The sequence below is a fragment of the Rhinatrema bivittatum genome, chromosome 4 (assembly GCF_901001135.1).
Source record: "Rhinatrema bivittatum chromosome 4, aRhiBiv1.1, whole genome shotgun sequence".
Taxonomy (NCBI): domain Eukaryota; kingdom Metazoa; phylum Chordata; class Amphibia; order Gymnophiona; family Rhinatrematidae; genus Rhinatrema; species Rhinatrema bivittatum.
Window position 1 is genome coordinate 431,342,862 of NC_042618.1, and position 13,175 is coordinate 431,356,036.

General features: G+C 43.5%; 1 protein-coding gene across 5 annotated transcripts in view; it reads right to left on the reverse strand.

Annotated features, from left to right (window-relative positions):
* The window catches only part of ITPR1 (inositol 1,4,5-trisphosphate receptor type 1), a 450,198-nt gene that overhangs the window by 13,902 nt on the left and 423,121 nt on the right, over positions 1-13,175 (reverse strand). The window lies entirely within an intron of this gene.

The window sequence follows — 13,175 nt, forward strand, 5'->3', positions numbered from 1 at the left end:
CACACCCACGAGCTCTCACCCAGGGGGTAAGGCCTAGTAAAAGGGAATTGCAGTAGTTTGAGTTTGAAAATATTAGTCTTTGTATGACAGTGCAGAACTCTTGTATTGTTAGCAATGTTTTCAGTCAATGTAATATTCTCAGCTTGGAGTATCCTGTTTTGATTAAATTTGCTTATATGCTTTTTCACATAATTCCTAGGTCCCGTACTTGATCTAAGGGAGTAATATTAATAATTCCTAGGTCTAGGGTTGGCAGTTTGATTATCATTTTATCTCTCCTTAACCACACAATTTCATATTTTTTTTTCGGATTTAGAATTAGTTTCAGTTGAGAACGTTTGTTGTATGGCCTTCATGAACGTTGACAGAGATGACAGTTTTTTCAATTGTTTTGTCGAAAGGGATGTAGAATTGTATTTTATCTGCATATAGAAAGAAGTTGATTCCTACATTTGCTAGTAATGCGCATACAGGCAGCAGATAGATATTAAATAGTGTGGCCGAGAATGCTGAACCTTGGGGGACGCCTGTGTCGATTGGGAAGGAGTCTGAAATTTGATTACCCAGTTTGACTTGGAATGTCCTATCTTTTAGGAAGGAAGAGAACCATTTGTTAACATTTCCATCTATTCCTATTTCTCTCAGCTGGTGGCAAAGCAGGGTATGGTCAACTGTGTCGAATGTTGCTGTTAAATGTATTAGTACCAGGATATATGATTCATTGTTGTCAAAGCCCTGTAGTACAGGGTCGGCTAAGGAAATGAGTAGGGATTCTGTTGAGTGATTTTTTCTGAATCCAAATTGGTTTGGGTATAATATATTGTTGTCTTCTAGATGGTTCTCTACTTGTGATAAAACAGCTTTTTCTAGGACTTTCGCGATGAAAGGCAGGTTGGATATTGGTTGGTAATTGTCCTAATCATACAATTCTGCCAGTTTTATTTTTTAGGATTGGTTTAATCACAGCTTGTTTTGCTCTATCGGGGACTAATCCTTCTGCTAGAGAGTGGTTTATTATGGTTGTGAATATCGGAGTTATTACACTGTTTACTGTTTTCAGGGCACTTGCAGGGATAGGGTCCAGTGGGTGTGTAGTGGGCTTCGTTTTTGTGATGATTTGGTTTACTTCAAATTTAGATACTGGGTCAAATGAGTTCCATTTCACTTGACCAGATTTTTCTTCAGGCTCTTTTGTAGGTAAGCAGGGGGAGAAATGTGATTTAAGTGTATCGATTTTGTTTAACACGAAGTAGCATATTCATTGCATGAGCTCTTTGTAAAATCATAGTTATTTGAGATGGAGGAGGATGGGTCCTTGATTAGGTTTTTAACTGTTTCGAAGAGTAGTTTGGAATTAAATATTACCTCATGAATCTGTTTTGCATAGTGGTCTTTTCTTGCTTTATTGATTTGTTCATGGTATTTTGTTAATAGGGATTTGTATTTTTCTAGGGATTCCGTATATTGGCATATCCTCCATTGCTTTTCTGATTTTCTCAGGGTCTATTTAGTGTGTCTTAGTTCTTCGCTATACCAAGGTTTCTTTTGTTTAGTTGCATTGCCTTCATTTTGGAAGGTTTTTTTTCTGGATTAGGCATAGAGTATCTGCTATTTCATTGATGATTTTATCCCAGGAGTCAAAAGATGAGGAGGCATTATCGTGATTGAACTCAGTTATTTTATTTTTAATAGTTTCTTCAAGTTTTTCCAGTTCTATCTTTTTTCTGTATGTGAAAGATTGATTATTATTTGAGTTTGTTTGTTGTGTGGTGAGAAGAGTTACTTCTGCTTTTATTAGTTGGTGATTAGACCAGGGCAATATTTTGTGGGAAGTATTGATTACGCAGTTATTGTGATTGGCAAAAATTAGATCAAGGATGTGTCCTGCTTTATGAGTGGGGTTGGATACAAATTGTGACCAACCCATGGCTTCCATAGTATCTAGAAAGATTTCATATGCTGTAGATTTAGGTGTGCTGTCTACATGTAGGTTAAAGTCCCCTACGATTAGAGTTGATTCTGGAGCTGGAAATGTTTTAGTGATGATTTTGATTAGAGGTTAGCAGTCTTTTTGGAGTGTTCCAGGTGGGCTATAGATCAAACCAATATTTAGAAGTGGTGAATTTAGTATTGCACCTCGTTGGGCGGATTTATCTCAGCATTTTAGGATTTAAGTTCTTTTTTTGCAGATTATTAAGAGACCCCCACCTTTATGTTTGTGTCTGGGGAAGTGAAGGATATCATAGTTGAGGTGATCAATTTGGTTTAGGGGCACATTATCACTGTCTTTCAGTCATGTTTCGGTAATACAGAAGATAGTGGGATTTAGTTCCTCTAGTAGGTCATTTATCAGTGGGATTTTTTTTTTATAGCGATTGAACATTTAGTAATAGGAGAGTAAACATTAGGCAGGAAGAGATTACAGGAGAGTCGTTACTTATCTTGGGATAGATCAAATGCTTGTGTTTTGAGGTTTTCTGATGATTTCTATAGTTTCCTTGTCCTGTGATGGTTTAAATGAGGTGGCCTGGCTTCCTTGTTGCGCTCCTTCGTGCACAAGGGTGCGCGCCTCATGGCACAAGTGCCTCTGGTATCATTGTGGTGGACTTGCCAAGAAGGCGGGGGGGCTGGTCTCGCTGGCACCAGGACTTGCTCCTCACCTCATTTCACGGGGGGAGAGGTGTCCTCCGTGCGTCCCTCTCTCTACCTCCCCCTCCCCAGTGCTGGTCTCAGTGGAAGGGGTGTGCAGCGAGGCCAGGTAGGCCTACACCAGGCCTATGTTCCTGCATGGTTGAATGCTTGAAGTGGCTATGTGGAGGGTGAGGGGTAGCCTTGCGGGTGTTATTAGTGAGGTATATGACTTCCTTGTCATTGATCCTCTGGAAGCTTCCCTCTTCTTGAAACCACTGAAATCTTGGTGGAATATGCCTAAGTATATTCTTGATTAGGGTGTAGCTGTGTGAGAGACCCTGGGTGGTTGCTTGCTTAAGCTGTGGCAGGTCATGTTTTTAGGTTTTGGGGAGGAGAGTTCAGGATTCATGAGAGTTTTCTTTAGATAAAGTATTATATCACATTTAGGACACTCGGGTGATGGCTGCAAGTGTTGTGTCACATTCAAAATGATGTAATGGTTTCTTTCTGAGAGGATTGTTACAGAAACTGAGGCAGATTCAGGGATTAAGACATCGTGGGAGATATTTCAGGAGAGTTTTTTTTTGTTTATAACCAGATCATCCCCAAACTCAGCATGGATCCGGCATCAGTTACAGCCAAGAGATCCCAAAGCTCTGACCAGGTCTGTGTTTGTACAGGGCGCCCATTAGCATCTTTTACATAAGCGTGATTACCAAGAAACACGGCTGCCTTTCTGGAGCCTGTTCCTGGTTTTCACGTCGCATCATGTCTGTTTAGGTGTAATCATTTGAGACTGGTTGCATAACAATGCTTACACCAAAATATTCAGTGTTGGTATGACCCAGGAGAGATGCCAACACTAAGCTAGTGTAAGCACAGAATAACTGGCCGCACCCACATTATATAACCATCTTCAGGGAAGCAGCAGCTCTGCTCCATGTCAGGCAGCATGTGGGCAGTGCCCCACCTTCCCACGTGCCACACCAGACTTCGCAATCTGGGCACAGACTGTACTTGGCAGAGGCTGTATCCATTAGTGGATTACAGAAGTCGGACTGTTAGTACCAGTATCCTTATTGTGCCACCTCCATCTCCTCTGTGCTTTGGCCTAAGGACGCAGCAGCAATATCTTGTCAGTTAGGCATGATCAGAGTATTCCTGCTTGACCCATTGCCTGCTATTCTAGGAATGGGAATTAACAGATTCCTAACTGGACTGTAGGTAACGGATACCAACATTTATTAAAAAAAAAACAAAAAAAACCGAACAAAATTGTGCTTAGAAAGCTGGTTTCTTGATGTTCAAATGGACAAATGATGGGTGACCTCTCATGCAGATATTTCACAGATTCTCTGCTGAACTGCAGAGTCACGTTTTTCCAGGAAGCCCAAGCTGTTACCCTTCTATCCCATCCCACTGTATAAGAAACAAGTACAAATCTGCACTGCTCATGATGACCAGCATGAAGAAACAGCTTGGTCTGCCTGCAGACTGGTTGACTCTGCAATGGACAAAATAAATATTTTGGTCCAAAAAGATCCAATTCAAAATTCTGTCTCATTTACAGTTATAAGAGGAGTGGGTGCTAGATTATCTATTGGATAAATTAAATTGTTATTCTCCCAACCAGGTGTTGCCATTTTCAGGGCCCACATTGTTAGACGATCTACCTTTGAAGGAAGTTGGACTGGTGGTCACAAGCCAAGATGCCTTTATTCACATTTATGAAACAAATGACCTATAGAGTTGAGAGCGACTTTAGATTACTCACACTTTAGAAAGCTGGTGAAAATGATCTTGTTTAATGGGGCATTTGGCTGCCCACAATAATGCCGATGCAATAATATGGGCACAAAAAAAATAAAAGTGTGGTTTCAGTGCACAGTTTTAATGCCCAGATTTTTTTTTTTAAACTACTGATGCAGTAAGTTAATGCTATGCTGACGCATCGAGAGTTATAAAAATCGCTAAAACTTTTAAAATGTGCGTTCAGCTGAATGCATGTTTTAACTCAGGAAGGGAGAGGAGAGACCGTCCCTGACAGGCTATTCCCTAAGTGGGCAGCAGCCGCCACCAAAACTTAGCTGGATAAATATCGATTTATGCGTCTATCTGGCAGCAGGAAGATGGATAAGTTGGTATCTATTTGGTTAAGTGGTGGCAGCTTCCGGCACTTGCCCAGAGTTAGACTATTTTTTTTTTTTTTGTCTTTTTTACTATTTTTTCCTTAGTGCTGGACACTTAACTCCAGTCCTGAGTTGGAGTGAGGTTTACAGTGCTAAAGAAGGCTCCCTGGCCAGATGCTGTTTAGGCAATTGTTTGTCTGTCTCTGTATATTTGCACTATCTGAATAGGTGGTTTGTACTGTTGTGTCTCTGCTTTGTTTACAGTTTGATTTTATTGTACTTCGGTTGGCATGGTTTTCATCTTTAAGCAAATAATAAATTTAACTTATATTAATAGCAATAACCTGACCAGAGTTATGCAGGGAGTGTACTGCATAGCATGAGATTCTGGGACTGACACTCCCTACCACCTTCCTACATGTTTGCTACATACACAGAGATTGCCACCTGGAACAGCAACAGCTACTGCCCAAAATCCTCAGCACTTCACCAGGAAAAGAATTTACTCTCCCAAGGGATGAGCCAGATGTACAAATGTGTTAATTAGCAGGGAAGAGATTAGTCACATTGGGTGTGGAGAGCAATGTCTGGCCAGCACAGCAAGTGGGTCTCCCCTCCCTCACGGGACATATTACTCAGATATCACCTGACGTCCTAGGGAGCCCAGCACTGACCCTAACCGCCCATTCAAAATAAAACATCAAACCTCATGAGTCAGACTTGCTAGGGAACTATGGATACAAGGGATTTAGCAAGCCTGATTTCTAACTCAAGACAATTATCTGTGTATACTCATACAGCATGTCAAACATGCAGCCACCTCAGGGGTAGACTGCCTGATTTATATGACAGATTCCAACAGGGGAAAGTCAAGTAGTACTTATAAGTAATTACAGCAGGTAAACAGAGGAACAAAGAGACAATGACTTGTCCAGGGTTACAGAGTCTGCAAATAGCTGGAATTACAATACCCATCCCAGGAATTCTCCTCATTCATAACTTTGTGCAAAGCCTCAAAATCTCTTCTGTTCAGCATAGAAATGGGTCCCAGAAAGGCTGCTGGGAAAGGAAAGAAAAAATTGGTTCTAATTTTCTTTCCTTGAGTTCCCCCAGACCAGTCCAGACACATGGGTTTTTCTCCCCTACCAGCAGATGGAGACGGAACAGAAGCGTCACTGCATTATTGGTACTTAGTTACTGTGTCACTTGCAGTCTCTCAGTAAATCTGTAACAAAACTAGAACAAACCTCCCCCTCCTTTCGTTCAGCAGGGGAACTATTAAAAAAAAAAAAAAATTAGACTTGAAAACCCCTCCACCTAGAGGATCTAAAGGCCAGAAGGTAAAACAATGAAATGCATACAGACGATAGAAATGAACAACCAGAACAAAGGTCTTCAGAATCTAAAAGCGGCACAGGTAACTCTGTATTTTAAAACCGGCTGCCACAGCATGCCGCAGGTTGTTAGCTGTGTATGTTTACTTCTGCTCCTGGTGAGGGATAAGTCTGCATAAATCTCTGCTTAGACCTAAATAGACTGAGTAAGGGGGGGTCTGGGAGTGCAGGCTGAAGAACAAGAGAGTTCTGGGCAAACCGGTGGACTAATGGGTAAAACTGGGAATGTCTTTCACGCGAGCATGCTTTAAAATCTACTTCCCTGTGCATGTTAAAGTCCACACATTCTTAAGGAAGATACGTGATTTATGTTTGCTCGAGTAGCCACTTAAAATTAGGAGCCCACAAACGCATGGTAGGCATATTTTAAAATTATATGCACGTATTTGCATGCATGATTTAAAATTCCAACGTATGTTTGCTCGCACTCATATGTGCAGGTATGGGTGCCCACACACTCGTTTTAAAGTTACCATTTAAGTTTTAACCAGTTTTTCCAAATAGGAAAGGTTACCAAGCTTGGATTTGGACCACCTGTACATAGCCCAGTCGCGCAGTCATAATAAACGCCGCACAGACACTGCCAAAATCATGTTCTTAGCCATCTGAACCAAATCATACAAAGCTTCTGCAATGAAGGCTAAACCCTATTCCAGATGCTTCGCCTCCTTCTCCAAAAGAGTTTCCTCAAAATCCGCCACTGGAATCTGCTGCACCCACCGCAAACACCCCCAAGCCATGAAACTGTTATACACTCTCGTTCTGAGTGCTAAGGACAACCCTTTGAACATTTTCTTACCCTGAATTTCCATATTACAATCCTGAGAATCCTTAAAAGCACCACAACCAGGATAGTGGTCTTCCTAGTAATAGCCAATACCAAGGCATCCAGCTTGGGACGCCTGAAGAGCTCCAAGGCGTCTTCCGGGAGAGGATACAATTTGGCCACTGCAGGTGCAGTGTGGGAAGTGGGAAATGTTGCTCACTCAAAAATGCCATGCGCAAGCAATGCGGATTTTAAAAAGTCACAAAATATGCGCGTATGTACCTGTGCGTGCCTGAGGAATTAGATGGCGGGAAAGGGGCGGGGAATGGTTGTTCCAGGGCGGGGCCAAGACTTACATGTGTAACTCCAAATTTTAAACATGAAACCCGCAGGAGCGTGCGCTAGATATCTGCGTGACTTTACTGCTGCTCCTGATGAGTAGTAAGTCTACAGGTCTCACATTTTAGGGCTTATAGGACAGGGCGAGGGGTCCGGGTCAACTGGGCAGTGTGCAGGATGAAGAACCTGAGGAGTCGGGAAAGACCTCGCTATTAACTGGACAAACTGATGGACTCGGAAAACTGGGAATGTGCCTCGCGCGAGCATGTTTTAAAATTTGCTAACTTACATATGTAAAAGCTGACAAAGTCCTATTGAAGAGACACGCGAGTTAGCTGTGCTCAAGTAATCTCTTAAAATTAGGAGCATACTTAGTGTGGTTGGTGCATTTTAAAACATACGTATATAAGTGTGTGTGTATAGTAAAAAATTCTAGCGTATCCTTGCTCACGCACTGATACACATATGTATGCGTGCATGTGTGCTCGTTTTAAAATCAACCTCTTTCCAACCAATGAAAAGGGAAGGATATGGTGGGACCCCTGAGGCCCTCTAATATGGCATCATCCCTTACCTGCTATGGCTCCACCTTGCTTTCCTTGATCCCTAGCTCTGCCAGAACTTAAGAAATCATGGTGGGTAATTCTTCTCTTTTAAAAAGGTGAACTACCTTGGATTATCTCCTTCTCCTACCAGAATCTTGCTTTCCCCCAGAAGGTCTCCATCCATGTCGTCATCCCCTGGGAGGTCTAAAGGAAGCTCTGGTTGAAAATCCTCCTCAGAATCCCCGGAGTCCACCCCCAAATCAGGATTGGGGCCTATTCTCCTCTTCTTGGGATGAGACATATCCAGAGGACTCCTGGAGGGAGCCCCTTTTAATTAAGAACGCCTTGTGCATAAGCAAGACAAATTCAAGAGAAAAAGCTCCATTGCACTGCAGCCCAGAAGAACCCAGTGACTTAGTCTGTGGAACACTCCCCCATGACAAGAATCAGCAGAGGCGGATCTGTAGAATTTTCTCCAGTATTTCCCACCACCACAGGAGAAGCATCTAAAATGGCTGCCATTCCCACTCTTCCCAACTCTGCCTGAGAGCTTATAACTGAGCCCTGGGGCTGTTGCTTCTTGGCAGCTTGTTTAACCTCCATGGCAGAAAAAACAATCACCCTCTCCCAAAGAACCCTTCCTGTCGCCCACACATATCGCACAACTCTGACAGTAGCAATATTGCGCTGCGATCACCACAAGCAGTAGACCACTTCCCACACTGCAAAGGAGCAGCCATGTTGCAAACGCTGTGCAGGAAACAAAAAATTCTTATCTGCTTGTGCTCTCCTCTCCTTCCAAGAGACGGGAACAGCTTTATGTAGTCCTCCACACTGCGGAAGAAGTGCTGCAAATTCTCCTTTGTTGCCCAGCTTAAGCAGCTCCCTGCTCTGCAATTTTTTCCAGGTATTTTTGGGGTTTTTTAAACTTCTTAAAGGGATATTGCTCCATAAAGAGAAAGTTCTGTAAATAAACATAATACTTCCTTTCAGAAGACTCCTGCCATGAGGCAGGCTCGGGCCCTTCACAGAAGGGAGGACGAGGATAGGGAACGAGGGAGCCAGCTCCATTGGCTATCAGACCCTCTTGAAATTCAGGGTACAAGCCAATCAAGGGCCACTGACCCTCTGCTTGACCCTACTGTGCCAGGGGAATAGCCCAAAGACAGACCTAACACCTTTGGGAGCAATTTCTTTCCCAATCTGTCTGACCACAGGTTAGACACCCCTACCATCCTGCTATATTCACTGAGACACTGCAGGTCATGGCAGCTTAAGGTACCAAGAGAGCAGTGAAGCTTTTGTTCTGTCTCCATCTGTTGGTAGGGAAGAAAATCCCATGGTCAATTTTCAAATGCAGAAAGGTTACTAGTGAAGTACCACATGGATCAATACTGGCCCTGGTGCCATTTAAAATATTCATAAATGATCTGGAAAAGGGAATGAGTGAGCTGGTGAAATATGCAGATGAAACTAAATTATTCAAAATTGTTAAAACAGCAGCAGATTGCCAGGTACTGCAGAAGCACTGGGTGAGACTAGGAGACTGGGCATCGGAAATTTCCAATGAACTTTAATGTGGAAAACAGCAAAAGTGCTGTACATTGGGATAAATAATTCCATCCTACAGGTACAGGGAGTCACCACCCAGGAAAAGGACCTTGGAGGCCTTGAGGATAATGAATGCATTGAAATCCTTGGCTCAGTGTGTGGTGGTGGTCAAAAAAGCAGACAGAATGTTAGGAATGATCCCAAAAGGAACGGAGAATAAAATGGAACATATATTGCCTCTACTGATCCAGGGTGTGACTGCACCTGGACTACTGTATGCAGTTCTGGTTGCCCCATCCCTCCCTTCAAAAAAAAAAAAAAAAAAAAAAAGACAGTGTAAGTAGAAGAGGTGCAGAGGAGGGTGACAAAAATGATAGAGAGGATGGCACATCCCTCCTAAGCTGAGAGGCTTCGCAGGCCAGGGCTCTTCACCTTGGAAAAGAGACAGCTGAGAGGGGACGAGACAGAAGTTTATAAAAACAGGAGTGGGATGGAATGGATAAATAAAGAAAGAAAGCTTATTTTCCTTTTCAATCAACAGTAAAACAAGGAGATGCTCCTTGAAACTAAACAGCCAGCAGATTCAAAATTAATCATACTAAGAACTTTTTCACTCAGTGCACTATTAAGCTGTGGACTCAGTCGCCTTGAACACGTGGATTTAAAAGAGGTTTTGGGCAAGTTAGACGAAATAGATGTTTTCTGGGATCTGCCGGGTACTTGCGACCTGGGATTGGCCACGGTCTGAGACAGAGTGCTGGGCTCGATGGGCCTTGGTCTTACCTAGCATGGCATTTTTTATGGTCTTGCTAATTAATATAGTACACAATGAGAGGGTAATTCAAACAAACAATCTCAAAAAATACACAGTCCTCCTCTCAGCTGTTTGCCTGCTACACAATACACTGCAATATTCCCAAATGTTAAAGGACTTTCACACTAATGAGCGTGATACGCAGCTCACTCTAGGAAGGGCCTTTAGCATTTGTTAATATTGCAGTGTATTTTGTAGCAAACAGCTGAGCAGAGGTTGTGTATTTGTTGAGATTTGTTTTTTGTTTTGTTTATTCTATGTTACCTTGGGTGTATCTTTCATGTACATTTTTGACTGACCTGCCTAGAACTGGTAATAACGCTACATAAAAGTATTTTAAATATAATACCGGCTGTGACAGATTTAGGATTATGCTGCTGCTAGGCCCTGATGCGGTCATGCTCGTCTTCCCCCGCCCCCCGGAAATATTGGATGACAGAGAATAGGTCCTAAGGCAGAGCCCCTCAGTTTTCTGTGGCACAAAAGTAAAAATGAGGACATACCATTGACAAACATTTTCATCTTTTTTTTTTTTTTTACTAGATTATAAACCTTGGTTGTGTCTGTATAATTTATTTTCCTTTTACCAGGTAAGGAAAAAAGATCTTAAGTATCAGTACAGGCAGGAGATTTCAGGGATGGGGAAAGGAGAAGCAAAGGCTGAGAGGAGCAGGGATGGAGAGAGGAAGGCAGGACGACCAGAAGGGGGTGAAGAGAAGGTAAGAGGACTGGGGATGGGGAAAGGAAAAGGAGAGAGCAGGATCTGGGGAGAAGGGAGTGGTAGGATCAGAGGTTCCTGGATATGGGGACAGAATCCAAGATCAAAGGAGAAGGATGTGAATTGTGGTGGAGGTTTGGAGGAGGAAAGTCTCTATCATGCTCTGGGTACTGCTCTCCCCTTGCATTTCTTCTCTGACCTCTCACCCAATCTGGCATTCATACACACCCACACCACCAATCTCTTCACACACACACACACACACACACACACATCCCCCAACACTGCCTCCCTCCCCCCATACACATGGCCCCCAGCTGATTCCCTCTCATCCCCTAGTGATCTCCCACTCAGTCCTTCCTAACTCTCCCCCCCTCCTTCCTGTTTCCTACAGACTGCCTGGGAAGGGTGGGGCTGGATGGATCAAGAAGCAGTGGGCTGGTCAATGGTGAGTGAGATTCAGCATAGCCAAGAGGCAGCAAATCTTCAGCCAGCCTGCTGCCCCCTCCCCCCCCCCCCCCGATATTTGTTGCCCTAGGCACAGGCCTGGTGTACTTATTGACAAATCCAGGCCTGAATACTGCCCAAGCAGGTAGGGGGGGGGGAGGGGGGGATGAATATTAGGACAGCTGTGCACACATGGGTCAGAGGTTGCTTCTCTCTCATTATATATATATATATATACCCAAAATTTAGGCAATATCCTTATTTCTCAGTGCTCTATAATTAATATCATGTATTGTACCAATGATAAATGTAATATGAATGTTTTTTGATATTTTTCTAAATGCCAATAAAAAGAGGATCTTTTGTGACAATTTGACAAGTGCTTATATACCACTCCACTGGGAGAGAGTGTGAGTGTGTGTATGTGAGTGTGTGTGTGTGAGTGTGTGAGTGGTTTTTTTTAAGTGCCATGCTCCTGGGAATTCTCCCAGACTTGGGGCTTCTATCCAAAACCCAGAGATTCCAGGTCAAACCTGGAGTCCCCAGGTATGCGCACAAGTGGCTACAGTAGGACACAGCACCACAAAACAGGTACAACCCAAGCAGAAGCCATGTAAGCTTCCCCACCTCACACTGCTTTGCAAAGAGTGTTTCAAGCTTAGCCCTGGGTACGTTTTCCTCTACCACTAAGGCGGGAAGCTGGACTGAACTCAGCACTGCACATAGATTTGAGAAGCCAACGGGTCCTGGCCTTCAGTACTGCCACCAACTGATCTGGAGACCTTGAATGGAGAGCAGAGAGTTCTGCAGAAATCTAATGAGCCCCAACTCTGGTCACTGCAGCAGGCCAAGCTGGACCAGTGCAACTGTGGAGAGTTATCTGCTAATCCCACCAGATGATGCCTCACAAGACCTCTCTAGAGAGGCAGAAAAGCTAGCACTGGGCCAGAGACATCCACGACCCCGTGGAAACCCTGTGTCTCACTATGGGATGAGTGCTAACATTGTGAGGGTTTATTCCTCCAGGTTCTTTGACTCATGAACTGGGTAGAGTACAGCTTCCACACTGCAGTCCTTATATATAAAGATGGAAATTGCCCAGTCACAAATTAAGCACTTTTCACAAATCTCAGTTTGACAAGTTTGACGGCAGGGGAGAAGAAAAACAACCAATAAGGGCTGAATAACATAGTCTGGGTAAAACAAATAAGCATGGGTGTAGCTTGCTTATTGCGGTGGTTACTACCCCTAACTAATCAAGCTTGATATTTCACTTGGATGCAGCTCCATCACTGCTCTCTACATCAATGGTGGGGGTGGAAGGAAATAGAACCAAAGAGCTAAGAGAAACAGATAAGTATGAGAAAAAATGTGTGAAGCTTGCTGGGCAGACTGGATGGGCTGTTTGGTCTTCTTCTGCTGTCATTTCTATGTTTCTATAAGTTCACAAAGTGACAGCTAATTCTGGATATTTAACACTTCAACATTTGCTCTAGAATGTAACTGGCTGACTATTAGAGATGCACCAGAAGAGCAGAGTAGGCTGGCAACGATGGGCAAACACAATTACACAAACTCAGAGCACTGAATTCTAGAGCACAGTCATCCCCTCCCCTCCCCCAACTTTATAAGGGGGACAGACAGCAGTGATCCCTGTCCAAAACTGTGTGTACCACCTAGCTTGGGGAAAGAGGAAACTGCTCCCAACCATTTACACTTCAACCGCAGGCCAGCAGTTGCTAGCGGAGACTGCATCCAGAAGGGCCCATTTCATTCCTGGCATGACTTGCTCGCCCCCAGGCCTTTCTGTATTATTTCACAAGTAGGAGACCTTCACCTTT